This window comes from Cupressus sempervirens, chromosome 8 (genome assembly GCF_028749045.1).
Source record: "Cupressus sempervirens isolate cs-2001-9-10 chromosome 8, ASM2874904v1, whole genome shotgun sequence".
NCBI lineage: Eukaryota > Viridiplantae > Streptophyta > Pinopsida > Cupressales > Cupressaceae > Cupressus > Cupressus sempervirens.
In genome coordinates this window covers 291,548,888-291,565,966 of record NC_143125.1, presented here as the reverse complement: position 1 = coordinate 291,565,966, position 17,079 = coordinate 291,548,888, and the positions used below count along the sequence as shown (strand labels likewise).

General features: G+C 33.4%; 1 pseudogene; it reads right to left on the bottom strand.

Annotated features, from left to right (window-relative positions):
- LOC149542569 (pentatricopeptide repeat-containing protein At4g04790, mitochondrial-like) overlaps positions 1-14,118 on the bottom strand; it is a 32,412-nt pseudogene extending 18,294 nt beyond the window's left edge.
- Between the last annotated feature and the right edge of the window lie 2,961 nt (positions 14,119-17,079).

The following is a 17,079-nucleotide window of genomic DNA, read 5'->3' as shown; positions in this document are numbered from 1 at the left end:
TTATATCCTTTACTTCTAATGGAGTATCCTAGGAATATGCCTTCATCACTTTTAACATCAAATTTACCTTTCCTAGTCTCCTTCAAGATATAACACTTGCTACCAAATACTTTGAAGTAACCTACATTAGGTTTATAGTCGCACCATAGTTCATAATGATTTTGATTTGAGTCTTTCTTTAGTTGTACTCTATTTAAGGTATGAACTGATGTACTAATTACTTCCTTCTAGTATTTGATTGCAACATTCTTTTCTATCATTAGATTTCTTGCACAACCCATGATAGATATGTTCCTCCTTTCTACTATACCATTTTTTTGAGGTGTACTAGGGGCTGATACTTGTCTTTTGATTCCTCTTTCAATGTAGAATTCATTTAATTAATTTGAGATGAATTCACCTCCTCTATCTAACCTTAAACACTTTAGTTTCTTTCCCATTTCTTTCTCAACTCTAGTCAAATACCACTTGAACGTTTGAAAAGCTTTAGACTTATCTTTCAAATACATTATTGTCATCATCCTAGAATAGTCAACAACAAATAAAACAAAATACTTATCTCCATTTTAGCTCTCTATACCAATAGGTCCACAAAGATCTATATGAACTAGCTTCAAGACTTGTTTGGAATGATAGTTCTTTCTTTTGAAACTTTTCTTTCCCATCTTTCTAATTTGACATTTTTTGCACATGCCCATATTAGGTTTCCTCAGACTAGGAATACCTCTCACTCTTTCATTTTTTCTTATCTTGATCAAGTTATCAAAGTTCACATGACACAACCTTTTATGCCATAACCAACTTTCTTCTACTTGAGCAATGAAACATGAACTTTCACTTAAATCTAGGTAGAATAAATCACCTTTTGTTTGATTACTAGACCCAACTAGATTTCATTTTCCATCTAGTAGCTTGGCCTTCCCATTCATGAATTCTACCTTGAATCCAAAGTTATTCAATTGTGCAACACTTAGTAGATTATGGTTCAGTCCTTCAACCTAGTAGGCATTGTGACATTTGAGTTCATTGGTTAGCAAAATACAACCTTTTCCTTTTATACAACAAGGTTCATTATTTCCAAGTCTGACACTCCCACCATCATAGTGTTCCATATTTTCAAACTTTGTTTTATCACTAGTCATATGGTGAGAACAACCACTATCAATAATTCATGTATCATTTTTACTAACATGAGAAATAAGTTCCATCTTATCATCTTCATCATCTCTTACAACAATATAAACCATTTCATCATCATCACTACTATCAGAATCTTTAGCCATGTAACATGACCTCTTACCTTTATCCTTGTAGTTCTTGTAGTTTTTGAAATCCTTCTGGCCTTTGTAATTGTTGCTTTTATTTCTTCGTCATCTTCTTTGTTTGGACACCTTGCAACAATGTGACCAATTTCTTCACAAGAAAAATAGATTAGTGGAGTTTTACATTTGTACTTTTCTTTGCCCTTAGGATATCTTCTTGCAAGTAGGGTTTCAATGACTTGAAGATCACTATTAGAACTGTCTTTTTCTTCACTTTCAGATTGTTTGCCTTAGGATTTTCCACCTTTCTTTTTAAGTGAAACCTTAGCTTCAAATTTAGACTCAATGCTTCTAGAGTTAAGAACATAGTTGTCATAGTTATCCAACTCAAAAGTTGTCAACCTTCCAACTAGTGCAACCAAAGTTATGTCATAATTGGGATCACATCTCATTTCCTGAATAGCTAATACTCTAATTTCATAGATAGGAAGAAGAGCTATGAGTACCTTGTTGAACACTATGCCATCATCAATTTTACCTCTAGAGGCTCTGATTGCACTAAGACTAGCTTTTATTCTTTCATTGTATTTTGCAATATTTTCATCCTCTCTCATTTTCATATGATCAAACTGACCTCTTAAGCTTTCTACCTTGGCTCTTCTCACATTTTAATCACCTCCATAGATATCTTTCAGCTTGAACTGCATTTCATGAGCAATACCACAATCTTTGACCTCATCAAGTTCAACATAATTAAGAGTAGATTAATTGTCAATCATCATAAAGCTATGATTGTTCTTTTCAATGATCTCTTCCATAGTCAAAGTTTTAGTAGGAGCCACATACTTGGTGTTCAGATATTTTAGACTTGAGTCATTGATGGTTTCTAGATGTAGCTTCTTAATTTCCTTCCATTCTTCAAATTTATCTTTGTTCAACTTGGGAATTTCTCTTCTGTAAGGCATCTTGATCTTTAGCTTAGGTCCTTGAAATCTTCTTTGTAAGCACCAAAAGCTCTTATACCAATTATTAGAAATATAAGAGGAGTAACTAAGAGAGGAGGGGTGAATCATTTACCACTAAAATAAATCTTAGATCCCTTAGATGCTAATAAAAAGAAAAATACAAACTCTACTAAAACTGAATTACTACTTAAACTCGATTAACACAAAGGCACTCAGTTAACACTAACAATTTACTATCACTCAGTAAGTGCTAAAATATAAATTGTAACTTGGTAATACTAAATATTTAGATCTTAAGATATTAATTTTTATTAACCTTAATTAACTTAGTTTCATACACACAAAAGAAATAGCATGAACACAAGTGACACCAAGATTTAATGTGGAAACCCAATTTGGGAAAACCACCAATCACGACTAATTATTTCTTTTTAATCTTCTAAAGTGAGCCTTGTTAGGACCTAGCCTTGTTAAAGGTTACAAAACATTTTGTTAGGTGTGACCCTATTAAAGGATTTAATCACTCTATTAGGAGTGGCCTTGTTAGAGGTCTTTAGAGACTTCAATCTAGAAATGTTACCTTATTAGAGGATTTACAAATAGTTGTTAGGCTAACTCTCTTAAGAGATTTGATTCACTACTACAATTATTAGAGAGTAATAATGACCTGACCTGATTGTTAATGCAACAATGTTTTTCTAATTTAGATATCAATTCTGGCTTGAATACTCGATCCTTCTTGATCAGATTAATCCTTGTAGCCCAATAAGGATATTTTTCTTATACTTCCAATTCACCTCCTCTAAGAATCTTCTTATTTTGATAGATTCTCACTTATTCAATCCTTAACTTGACCTTATATTTATATCATATAAATTGTCAAGTTGACTTGAATATAACTTACAACAATTAATATTGATCTCTCCAGTCAGTTAGAACCAATAAAAAAATCCATTAAACTCAATATGCCAAAATAAGAAAATCTTTTTTTAGCCGACCCATCTCAATAGAAACTAACTCTAAAATGATTTTCCTATGTTAACCAAGTGAGCTCAGTTAAGATTGCAACTTCATAAACTTCTTTTGGTAACTAAGTAAGCTCTATTCACACTAGTTCCATGTCAACTTTCCTTTGTTAACCAACTAAGCTTGGTTAACACTAAACTTCTATGAACTTCTCTTTGGTGCTCAAGTGAACTTAGTAGACACTATCTTCTAAACTTTGTATCTTTTAAACTTTGTAACACTAGAATGATTGGAAGACACAAGAAATTGTCTTCATCACCCGAGTGAGCTTGGAAGACACTGACTAGTAAAGATATGACATTTTGTGTAACATCAAAGACAATATATAATTGATCAATTATTTTCAATAGGGTATGCTCCTAATGTAAAGTATTTCAAAGAAAATTCTATATACTTAAGCATAATAGAAATGGAAAAGATGATGTGAAGAGTGATGAAGGCATATTCCTAGGTTATTCCACTTAGAGAAAATCTTATAAGTGTTTGAACTCTAACACTAACAAAGTTGTGTAAAGTGCAAATGTAAAAGTCGATAAGTATGTAGAGAAGAATGAAGTTGAATGCAAGAGAGAACCTAAAGACTATAGTACATTCATGTATGTGAATGATAGTGCTGCCAATTCCCCGCTTGAACAAAATAACAAAGATGCAAATCAACAATAGAATGGAAATATTGAGTTGCAATAGCAAGTCGTCAAGTAGTAGATTGTGGTTGCTGAACAACAATAGAACAATGCTGAGTCAATGATAGAAGGAACCGAACATCAAGTAGAGAATGTCAAGCATGCATCAAAAGTTGAACCAGAGAGGGATAATGAGCTTGAAATTATTTATCAAGATGAACCCGTTGAAGAAAAAAGAAGAAAAAAAACATGTAGTAGAAAAATATGTGAGAAGACATCATGCATGTGAGAAAATCATTAGAGATAAATAATTTGGTGTTATGATAATAAAAAGAATCAAAAGTGATACATTCTTACTTTGTGAGTTTGAGCCCAAAACTATCAAAGATGCTTTAGAGAATAAGGATTGGATACAAGCAATGAATGAATAAATTGAGTAGATTGAAAAGAAAAAAACATGGACACTAGTACCTAGACCTAAAGATAAAAATATTAATGGAACAAAGTGAGTATTTAGGAATAAGATGAGTGAAAATGGTGAAGTCACAAGGAATGAGGCTAGACTAGTGTGTGAAGGATATGCACAATAAGAAGGTATTGACTATGGGGAGACATTTTCCCTTGTAGAAAGACTAGAAAAAGTTAGAACATTGCTTGCATATTCTACTTATAAAAGATTTAAGATATATTAAATAGATGCCAAATCTTCATTTTTGAATGGGATACTTGAATAAAAGTATACATAGATGAGCTTGAAGGATTTGTCGATCCTTGCAAGAAGAATATGGTGTGCAAGCTGAAGAAGGATTTATATGGTTGGAAATAAGCCCCCTAGAGCATGGTATGAAAGGCTGCATAATTATTTGGTGAATATTGGTTTTGCAAGAACTAATGACAACATCAATCTATACTTAAAGACTAGCAAGAACATTGAGATATTTCTATCAAAAAATTTGTTGATGATATCATATTTGGATGCAAGGAAGCATTATGCAAATCATTTGCTGATGAAATGAAAGAGGAATTTGAAATGTCAATGTTTGGTGAGATAATATTCTTTGTTGGATTACAAGTATATCAAATGAAGCAAGGTATCTTTAGTAACCAATCCAAATATATCAAGGAGATGCTAAATTTTTGTAGAATGGAAGATTCAAGACAAGTTAGTACACCTATATATATTGGAGATAATTTATCTAAGAATGATGATTATACTGATGTGAATTAAACATTGTATAAATCAATGATTGGAAAAATACAATATGTTGTTCACAACAGACTTGATATTGCATTAGCAGTTGGGATAGTTGCAATATGTTCTACAAGTCCTAAGGAGAACCACATGATGGTAGTGAAAAAAATACTAAGGTATTTGAAAGGAACAAAAGACTATGGATTGTATGAAAAGAAGAATGATAGGTTTTAATTGAAGGTGTTTGATGATTCTAATTGGGCAAGAAATGTTGATGACAAAAAGAGCACAAGTGGAGGTGCATTCTTTCTAGGAAAGAGAATAGTTTCATGAAAAAGAAAGAAGTAGAACTACATTTCTCAATCAATAGCTAAAGCTAAATATGTGGACACGGTAGTAAATTGTTCAAATATCATATGGATCAAGCAATTGTTAAAAGGTATGAGGGAAGAGATCATTGATCTAGTGCTTATTTATTGTGATAAGACTAGTGCTATTAACATATCAAATACTCTTGTAATGTACAAAAAGACAAAGAATATTTCTATCAAGTGAATAGGGTGAAAATGGGACCTTTCCTCAACCTTAATTTTCCAATAGAAATGATCCAAATTGATTAGACACAAGAAAGTGATCAATGCACAAAAGGATCATGTAATGAAAAATAATGAGAAAAGAGATCCTATGGTCATCCTATTTGAGAAGTATGTACTTAAATCTTGAAATAGATGAAAGAAAAATTCTAACCTTGAAGTAGAATAACTCTAGAAAATTCTCATTTTTGGTGTTTGTGTACAGTTTCAAGAATCTTTGCAACTTGTTCCATACAATAAATGTCGAGATGGAGAAAACTAAGAAAAATTTTATCCTTTTGAAGGGAGGTTGATCTTGACCCTAATAGTAGGGCACAATATTACCCCAGGGCACCACTATACCCCAAAACATCAACCTTGACCTACACTACTTTGATAAAATTTCTATTTGTGGATCTTGCAAGTTTGATGAAAAGGGTATCCAAATCTTCTCTTTAATTCATTGTTCCACACCTGTATTTGCAAGAAAAATGGTTTTATTTTTTGGATGAGGGGTTTGCTTTGGTCAAACCCTAGTTTGGAATCAACCTTAATAATGAAATTAAAATCAAGAATGATAGCAAGTAGTAAAAGTAAATCTAACAATGAAGCTATGATATTCAATAGATATCTAATCGTATTTGAAATGTAAATAAGTATATTGATATGAAAGCTTGAACGTAACATTAACAAATGTAAATCAAAACCTCCATGATTCTATGCTTGGAATGCATGTTGATAGAAGAATAAATAGATCTTGAAGATGAAAAAAGGATCTTAAAGGAAGATCACACCATCATGATGGCTAGATCTAGTGTTTGAATGATGAATCTTAAATGTTTGAACCAAATCCCTTCAAAGGCTTGAATGCTTCAACCCTTATCTTCAATGGAAAACTTGGATACTTGAATGATATAATGCTTGATAATATCTCCTTATGAAAAGTAGGTAATTTCTCTTAGTAAGTAGATAGTCATTTAAGTGTGATAGATCCTGGATACATTATAAATGTCAAAATGAGGGAAGAAGGCTTACTTATATAGAGATCTAGGGCACAAACTCCTAGAGAAGGCTGGCATAGGAGCATTAAATCTCATTTAATCTTAAGCCCTAGAAATGGACCTATATTTAATTTAATTTAAGATTCTACCATTCCAAAACTCAAAAAAAGTCGATCCGAAAGTAGGAAAATGAAACTTTCCAAACCCTGATGTCCCGAAACCTTTGGAAATTCAAAAATTGACTTGGGTTCAAGGATGAGGTCAAGCCTTCTTGAGGTTAGGGTCAAGGTCATCCTTGACCTAGGTTAGGATCAAGCTTGATCTTGACCTAAAAGGTCAACCTCGACCCAAAAAGCCAAAGTCCTTAGTTTCATAGAGAAAGTTGTTAGAAATAGGCTAGAAATAGAGATAGAGAAGCAGAACAAGGGGAAAAATACCAAATCCATGCAAAAAACCATTCAAGGTGCTTGACATGAATCTATACCACTTAATTGAAGGGATAAACACTCTTAACATCGAAGTCCTTCTATTTTAAGATGATAAATCAAGTATCATTACTTGAGAGAGCTAGTTCAAGACAAATAAGTGAAATTAGAGTATGTGAACACTAAAGAGAAAATAGCTTATATTTTCACTAAAGAGTTACCTAAAGATGCTCATGAATATCTAAGAGGTAAACTAGGAGTGATTTCCCTAGACAAAGAGACTTAAACAAAGATGGTGCTCTGCATCAAATGTGTTGATCAGACTATCTTATAAATTGATGTAGACAAACCTACTTTAGGTCTTGCCTAAGGCAATAATGAGGAAGAAGGACATAATGTTGAATTAGTCATACAAAGATGATAGAAGATGAATTCAGAATTGACATAAAAATATTTAAATGGTAAAGATGCATGAGTTGAAATATCTTTGGCATTGTTGTCAAAGAGGGAGATTTTGTGAAATAGTTACCATAAGAAAGAGGAAGAAAAATGGAAGAGGGAGAAAATAAAAGACATTATTGTCAGTAATGCAAAAGAAGATGATTGATTTCATGATCTAATATGATAAAATGAAAATATGTGTTGCATAGTAGAGTCGCATGGACTAGAATCAGAATGAAACTAAAGAAAGTCATTGTTGGGCATAGACATGTGAATTAGAATGAAACTAAGGATATTAATGAAGATTTGATACTATACAAAGAGGGAGTTTCTCAATTTAGTACATGTTTTGGATTGCATTATAACTAGAGGTGCTTCCATCAATTCTAAAGAGGGAGATTGTTGGAAACTACAATTGGAACAATTTTTATGTGTTCATTGATCTCAAACCTTATTGGTAAGACATGTGTCTATCTGGTATGAGTATCATATCTATTTTATTAGTGAAGAGGATTTGAGAAGTTTGTCATAACAAAAGTATCTAGAGGAAAGATTGAGTTATGGAGAGGAAATTACAAATTGACACTTTATTAGTTGGACTTTGATAGGATAAAGTGATTTTTAAATCATGTTGCAAGTGGAGAAGATATTTAAACTAAATCTTTAAAGAAGTGATCAAAGATAGACAAAATACATAGGCTTGACCAAACAATATAGTAGAAGATTAAGGAACTTGAATTTTATGTCGAGTGATGCTAGTGTCGACCAAGCCACAATACATGCTGAGTAGAAATAGCATTGATCAACCATCAGTACTGCCCAAGTGATAGTATATGTGTCAAGAAAGAAATATAGTAGTGACCAAATAATCCTATGATGACTGAGTGATATAATATAGTGTTGGCCAAGGAACAAAATTTCAATAGTTTACGAGAAATCATAATATCTAGCTGATAGAGTTGATTTCTTGGAATATGGAAAGCATATTGAAGATAAACATGGATGATCTGAAACACTGAAATATCAAAAAATATAATTAGCCTCTTTTGTCGAAGAAAAATTGTTCTTCCTTCCTCCTTTAATAATGTCTAGAATAGGAGGACACACATGACTATAATTCTTGATGAATTTCATATAGAAAGTGGCAAGGCAATGGAAGCTCCTTATATCACCTTGGTTCTTTGGTGGAGGACAATTGATAATGGCTTCAACCTTCTCAAGGTCCATCTTGAGGGTGCCTTGTGAGATTACAAAGCCTAGGAACACAAGTTCCTTCTTCATGAATATGCATTTTTCAAAGTTGATCACCAACTTGTGCTAATGAAATCTCCTCAAAGCCTATTCCACATGATCGAGGTGTTCTTCCTTACTATGACTAAAGATTAGTATGTAATCAAGGTATACAACAACAAAATTTCCAATGAAATAAATGAATATCTCATTCATAAGCCTCACCTGTGGCCCATAAGGAAAAAAAGACCCCCATGCCACATGCCACATCATCACTTTCTCGCATGAAGTAAAGCCCATGCACTTATGCAAAGTGATAAAGTGATGACTATAGATGTTGCAAGATTTGACGGTGGACAAAAAGACCATTTGAGGACTAGGAAAAGGGGCCCATGGTGTTACATGGAAATTTTTCACTTTGTTGCTATGAGAAAAGGGTGTACAATTATTGACAGTGATAAAGAGTTGGTCATCAATCCCTTTTGTTCTAATGGTGAACATAATATGGGCCTGTGGAAATATTAAACATGCATTCTCTTAGGAAATAAGATACAACCTAAGGTATTTAAAATAGGCATTTTTGCATGCCCTAACATTTGAATATTCAAATATATGAATGCTAACTAGGTTTAAATTCAAATATTTCAATTTGGTGGGAAGCCTAACAATTCTGGAACCTCAAGGGAGATGCAAGCCTACTATGCATACAACCATTGACCTTCAACATCCATTGGGCTAAAGAGTCAAAAAAACATGAAGGTTTGCCTTGCAAAAAAAAAAACACACTAAAGAACTGTGACTCTCTATAATTGTGAAAAATTTAGGAAATTCTACCTCTATACTCTCTACAAAATTCTTCAAAATTGGTCATTCCAAAGGAACAATACTATGTGCACCATGCACTTCTTAGAAAATAGGCAAGAAATGAAAGAAACTAACCTAACTATATACATGAAACATTCATCCCTATCAAAAACAAGTCTTAAGATATATTTTATTGACTGGAATAGGCAAGATTTCATCATTAGGCATACTCAACTAGAAAGCATTGGCCTACTTGCAATTGATTATCATATAGGGACCACTCCATATTGATTCAAACTTTGAATGTGTCCCTAGTTTTTCTCTATTTGCATCCCATTTTAGTACAAGATCACCTTCCCTAAAATTCCTGACCCTAGCCTTCTTATCAAAGGATCTTTTCACTTGTTGCTAATGTGTTTCCAAGTTTTGTATGGCTTGAAAACTCGTCTCCTCCAACTCCATTAATTCTACTATCCTTATTGTCATAGAATCATCTTCAATCAGCTCTAGTTGATGAGCTAATTCTCAGGGAGGAAATTCTAATGAAATAGGAAGCCTATCTTCTCTGCCATATACCAATATGAAAGGAGAAATTCCTATAGCACTCTTAGGTGTTATCCTATCAACCCATAGAGCTATCTTCAAGTTTTGATACTTTTGGTGTTTGAAAAAATCATAGGTTTCCAATTACCCTGATGAAAACAAGACATATCTAGGGGTAGGTAACTCCCATTTTCAACATATCATTTCAGACACTGGGCCAACTATAAAGCTAGACCCTTCTTCTACTTCAGGCTCTAGAAAACCTAGGTAGGTGGATCTTAGATTCGATCAATATGGTACCAGTGCAAAACATATTCCTGAATCTATTGAGTAGATAAAAGCCCTTATATCTCCTAATACTTATGCAATGACAGAAATCTACAGTAGCAAATTGTAATTCTATGATATTCACAAGCTAAGTGAGGACATTCTACTGTAGCTCTTCAACATGAAAGGGAAATAAAATTGATTATTGATGTTGAATTCAACATACCCTCAAATATGCAGTAGCATGAACAAGTTATCCTATAACTAATCAATGCCTTAAGCTTTGGGTAATTCCATGAATCAAACACACACATATGTATACATGATACCTATTCATTTATTTAGGTATCTAATCTATCTATTCACCTTGTAAATAGACATCTGTGTTCAATCTAAATCTTGTTCTTACCTAATATCCTCCTCAAGAAACTTGCAACCTTGTTGATTTATTTGAAACATTTACATAACCCTTTGAGTTATAAGAAACAATGAAACAACATACAGCTTTAAGAGACTGCAACTACGACCTAGGCTCTTTGTTCAAATATCATAAAACATTGAAAATTCACTGAGAAAGGAGACAAGATCTAAAATGAAAACTCAAACAATTTCTGTTCTTTGTATTGATTTCCTTGAAATAATACATTCATATGCCTAAATTTAAAACAAAGAGAGACCTAATAGATCTGAACTATCTGCATTTATCTTCCTATTGTTGTTCATACAAGAGAAATTTGCTAAAAGAAATGGTGTCGCAGTCAAGGAAACATGTCAAAAACTTTAACCAATGGTCTCACAGTGAAAAACTAGAAACCCTAATGGTATCACAACAATGAAACTTTTTCTTCCCAAAGATTGGAAACCCTACAATGAGAAAGAATGAGAATGACATAGAGGAAGGAAATCTCGGATCTTCTCTACATCTAACATGTGTCCACTTGAAATTCCCTCTCTTTGGCATGAAAAGAATCTCTCTAATCTCTCTCTTCCATGGATGAATCAAATATTTGATCATTTTATCTCTCAAAGGCATAAAGTGATTCATATATTTGATTGGAAAGGCTAATTGATTTTTGATGTCAAATTTGAACTCAAGGTAAATGTGAAAAATCAGTTAAATATGGCCTCCAAAATGCAATAAAATCTTTTCAAAGTTTTTTTTTTCACATTTAGGCTTCAAAAGGTCTTCAAATCTTCCCTTTAACCAATTTTGATGATCAATAGTGAAACCTGCCTGTTCTGCTGAGAATGCCCTGAGAATCACAAATTGGCTTATAGATTGAACCGGTGAAAACCTGTAGAAAAACTAACCTTAGAAATGGAAAATTCAGATTGTTCTAGTTCCAATAGTATATTGGAGTGCCTATTTTGAGCAAAAAATTGTCTATGTTATGCCCATTTAAAAATTGGGCTTCTCTTCATGACTCCCATAGCAATAAAATTGCAAAAATTTATCCTTTTATATAGTATGAACTATATGATAAATAAGTTTTTATTTAAAATCTGACCTTGCATGTACTTTAGAGAAAAAAATCTTTAAAAAATATTTTTTTAGAACTTTTGAAATTTCCCTCACAGGTTTCATCTGGGTCAAACTTGGTTTGACCACCATCACCACGTGTCATCTTCTGATTAGCTCATTCCATGTATAGTCATCCATCCCTATTAACTGGGTGCCACATTAGCAACTCAGGAAGCATGCCACATTAGGAACCTCTACCATGTGTCAACTTTCTATTGTGTCACTATGTTGCTATGTTATCCATCAAGCAACTTCATCTTTGTGACATAGCGACATCCATCAGATCTACCACGTGGCACGATTTGGTGTATTTGTGAAATTTTCTTGCCACATCACACCTTGCCTTGAAATCCATGCCATGTGGCACCTTGTGGTTGGTCTAGAATTCCACATCATCGCTCAGTCATTCTATACCCACTACCAGTTGCCACTTGTCATATTTTGGTTTGTCATTGGATCTGCAGGCGGGAGCCATGCTGCTTTTTAACTCCTCACCGAATTTTCAATTTTTTGATGGGTTGCTAGCCAAATTTGAGATTTTTTAGTAGGTCACCATGTCGCATGCTAAAATATCTCACCAATTTTTGGTGGTGACATAGAAACCACTAAAAATCTCCACTTTTTCAGCACTCCATTTTCTAGCTTTTTTGGCGATGATGTCAATGCATTTGTTCAAAAATATATTTTATTTGCCTCTAGCTGGCATCCACATCCTAGTGGGACCCTCCTTGCAAGAAGCTAGGGCTTTCAAAAGAATTTATCATTGGGACAACAAGTCTATTGTTGGTGGGAGTATTTAAAATGTAAAAGGTACCCTCCCACAGCCGATGTGGGATTAAAAATGTAGATGCCCTGCACATGACAGCTTTGATTCAATGCATGGGTTTTATTGCTATCTTTTCTATGGTTGTGTGTTCTTTTCTATTGTCATGGACACTGCTCATCTTCAAAGTCACCTTCATTGTGGGTTCCTGTTCATCGTGGATGTGCATCCTCTTCCAAACTCCCCTACTTAAAATTGTGAGCTCCTTACTCTCCTCTACATGATGCCTTCCATTTATTATGTTGGATTCTCTATTCATGCCTTTTAATAAAGCCAAGAAATCCATTAATTTTGCTATGGTAGAATCACAGACAAGGGAAAAGATCTCATTACAAACAATGTCCATGTCAAGCTTGTCTCTCAATTTTAGTTGCTGGAGCACATCAATGGCATGACTAATTTGTCCATGTTCAATGCAGCAAAGAACTATCTTAGTGCAAGCAGAATATCAGTCCTATTCATGTCTATACTCATTAAGCAACTAAAACAATTTTAGGAAATTTACTCTGCATTGCAAGAGATTCAAGTAGAAACCTGATTGCTTTTCGCTTTGGGACTACACCTACTTTCTTTATTTCCTTATATATTTTGAATGCTTCAAAAACTCTTCCATTTGAAGCAAGTGTTGTTATTAGGGTGCTCTTGGAGTATTTATGCTTTATTCTTGGATCCTTAGCAATCTCCTTTGTCTTAGAAAGTTGGTCATTGTTCACATAAACATTGATAAGTGTCATAAGCACACATTTCTTTTTGGTGGAATGTTTGACATTTGCATCTTTTTGTAGTACTTTTTAGATTCATTTAAATTTTTACCATGAGATATTAAGTATGAATATGTCTCTGCATCTAGTTGCAAATCTACATCCTCCATTTATTTAAGAAAAACCATTGCCCCAAAGACATTATTCTCTCAAAAATAGGCTTCCATTAGTATATTATGAAGATGTATTGAAGGCCATATGAGATGTCTCATTTCTTCCAATAGATTGTAAGCAGTTTTAACATTTTCATCTTCACAAAAGAATTGATAACATATTTGACAATCTCCCTAGTTGGTTTCAAACTATAGTTGCACATCAATTTATATGAAGGGGGCACCAGTTCAAGTTCATTTGTCCTTTAACATGCTTGCATGATTACATGGAAAGTCTCTGCACAAATATTTAGACCTGCTTTACACATTTCATCAATTAAATCAAAAGCCACGTGAACCTTAAAAGTCACACAATAATGCTCAATAAGTTTGTTGTAAGATGATGAGGATGGTTTTACTCCAAGACGTTCATGCATGCCCTTGAAAATAAAAATAACCTCCTCAAGCTCCATATCCATTATGCTTAGGGAATATTCACACATGAAATTTGACAAACTATCTTGTTCAGTACCTTTTGTTTTCAATGCAAGAATGTACTTTTTTGCCATCTCTTGCAATTTGGCCTTCCCAAAGCATTTAAAAATGTTTATCAAACATGTTGGATAAGAAACATTAGCTATTTCTACCTTCTCTAATAGTTTTCAATCAACTTTTGGCAACAATTTAGATACCTCTCACATGTAATCAAACCATTTTTCCACATTTGACAAAGAATCTTCTTGGTTTTCTTCATCTCCCCATTTTTACACAATCCAAGTATTAGTGCATTACAAGTTAGTATATCAGATGTAACACCATTTTCAATCATTTTATTGCACATATTAAGAGCATCTTCGACTTTATCTTCTCTACAATATCAACCAATCAAAGTACTATAAATAGAAATAGTTGGTCTGATACATTGCTTCACCATCTAATAGAACAATAGAAATGCATCACCCAGTTCCCCTAACTTGACATATCTAATTATCATTTTTGAGTAGATATTGGAATTTGGAAATGTATCTCTTCTTTTCATTTCATTCACATGCTTTGACTCACTTTGCTTGATGCAATCAGTCAGGCCCCAGCATGGGTCTGGCTAATTTTTTTCCGTTTTCAGACAACTAAACTGGCAAATTGATCAATAGAACATTTGATATAGATCTAAATAAAAAACCATCACTAAACTACAAATTAAAACTCATTTGACCACTTTATTCCAACTTGTCAATTTCATGCCCGGAGATCCTTTAGCTGGCCTTAAAAACTGACCCAAACACCTAACAGGGCTTTGGAATTTGACACACTAATTCTCTGTTCCACATAGTTTCACCCTATTTGAATCTCATCTCATGATGAATTCTCAATGAAAAGATATTGACTATCAAAGTTACGTTCTTAAAATCACCTGTAAACAAACATGTCAGCAAAGCATAAATCACATTCGAAATTGACTTCAAAAACTAGGTAAATTGACACTTGGGAGCACGAAAACTAGGGTGTTGATTCTTTGTCATGAGGAAAATATAAATCTTGGATTTGGGCTCATGATGAATAATAAGACACATTTGGTGAGTGGCCAAAGTGGGCTACTCAGAATTTGCAAACTAGAAACACTGATAAAAAACATTTTATGCAAATGGAATTGACCTGGGAAAGTGTGCAAATAGATTCGTCATGATTTAAAAACTGGCACACTTTAAGTATTTTTGGAGTACAATGTAGTGGTACAATCCATTCAATCTCACCAATCATGGATTAGGAGTTATCACATCCTGAATAGGGGCACTGACAAATCTGCATATGCTGACACTAGTAAAAAGTTAGAAATTGCATTTGGAATTGAGTTTGAAAACTGATCAAATGGATTCGTCATAAGCTCAAAATTGAAAGATAACAAGTCTCTAACATCTAAAATGTAACACAAAAGAAATTTTAACATTTTGGTCAACTAGGTCAAAATTATAACACGTCAAATAGGGCCTCTAAGAATTATGAAAAGACTACATCAGCATGACATTGGTAAACAACCAAGTTTGAGGAATTCAAAACCTAGTCAAACGGATTCAAAATGACTTGAAATGTAAAACATAGGCTCTTTGATATGGAAAATAAACACTCCCAAAGTGGTGAGTCATGAAATGTTATTGGGTGTGAGATATTCAATTGCAAACACGGGTTCCTATTGCTGTTTGACATGGGTGAAAATGTAGATTTGACAAATGCTCAAAATAGGACTTCATGAAATGGCTTAGAATGTCAATTTAACTTCATGAAACACAGATGCACTAAATGAAAGGTGCTAGTAGCATTAAACACCTCTTAGGCCTTAAAAGGACAGTAGGGTACATGCACATTTAAAAGCATTTGTAGGGCTTAATTTCTCAAAATTCTCAAAACTAGGGCTATAATTTTGACTCAATTTTGATTTTTTATACCTAGATTGGGATAATTTTATTTAGTAAAAAATCAAACCAAAAAATACCAACACCTCTGATTATCCTCTATGGTTCTTTTCATTATTCTAATCAAATTCTTATTAGATGTCTCAGCTAATCCATTACCTTGAGGATAGTAATTGGAAGATGTAATCAAATAAATGCCATGATCTACTACCCATGAACATATCTGAGCTCTTACAAATGATTTTTCATTATCTAAAATGATGGTGGAAAGAGTACCAAACCTTGTGATGACTCCATTTAAGAACTCAACAACTGAATTCTTAGTATTGTCCCTTAATGCAATTGCCTCTATCCACCTGGTGAAGTAATCTATAATAGTTAGAATCCATTTATGGCTAGAATGAGAAGGAGGATTAATATTACCTATCAAATCTAATCCCCATTGAGCAAAAGGCTGATATGCTTGAATAGGATGAAGTGGAAGGTTTGCAAGTCTTTGTTTACCTAAAGAGAAGGCACATTTTTCACACTTCATAACATACCTATGACAATCGTGGAACAAGGATGGCCAATAATAACCTACCCTCATCATCTTCATGGAAGTGGTTCTTGTTGAAAATTTTACACCATCAAGACCATCATGTAATTATTTAAACATCCTCCTTGCTTGCTATGCATCAATAAATCTTAGAAAAGCTCCATTGAAGTCCTTCCTAAAAAGAGTACCATCAACTATGGGATAAGGAATTGAATGCAATCTAAAATATCTTCTTTTAGATTTATCCAATCCTCAAGGATATCCATTTCCTATTAAGAAGGTCATCATATCATCTATCCAACTTTTTGGATTGTCATCTCTTACTTCTTATTTTTTTGTCAATACCAAGGCAACTTCTTTATCCAATTCTTGAGATGAGACCATCTACTTGCACAGTCCTTTCCCTCTTACCAATTTTGGTAATTGGTATATCCACATCATACTCCATGACTTTAGTAATCCAAACGACTCTTTTCTCATTAATATCCTTGCTCAAAAGGAAGTCCTTAACACTTGCACAAGGGGCCAATAAATGAATCTTATTGTGGGATAGAAGGTGTTTGAATTTCTTCAAGGATCTTATG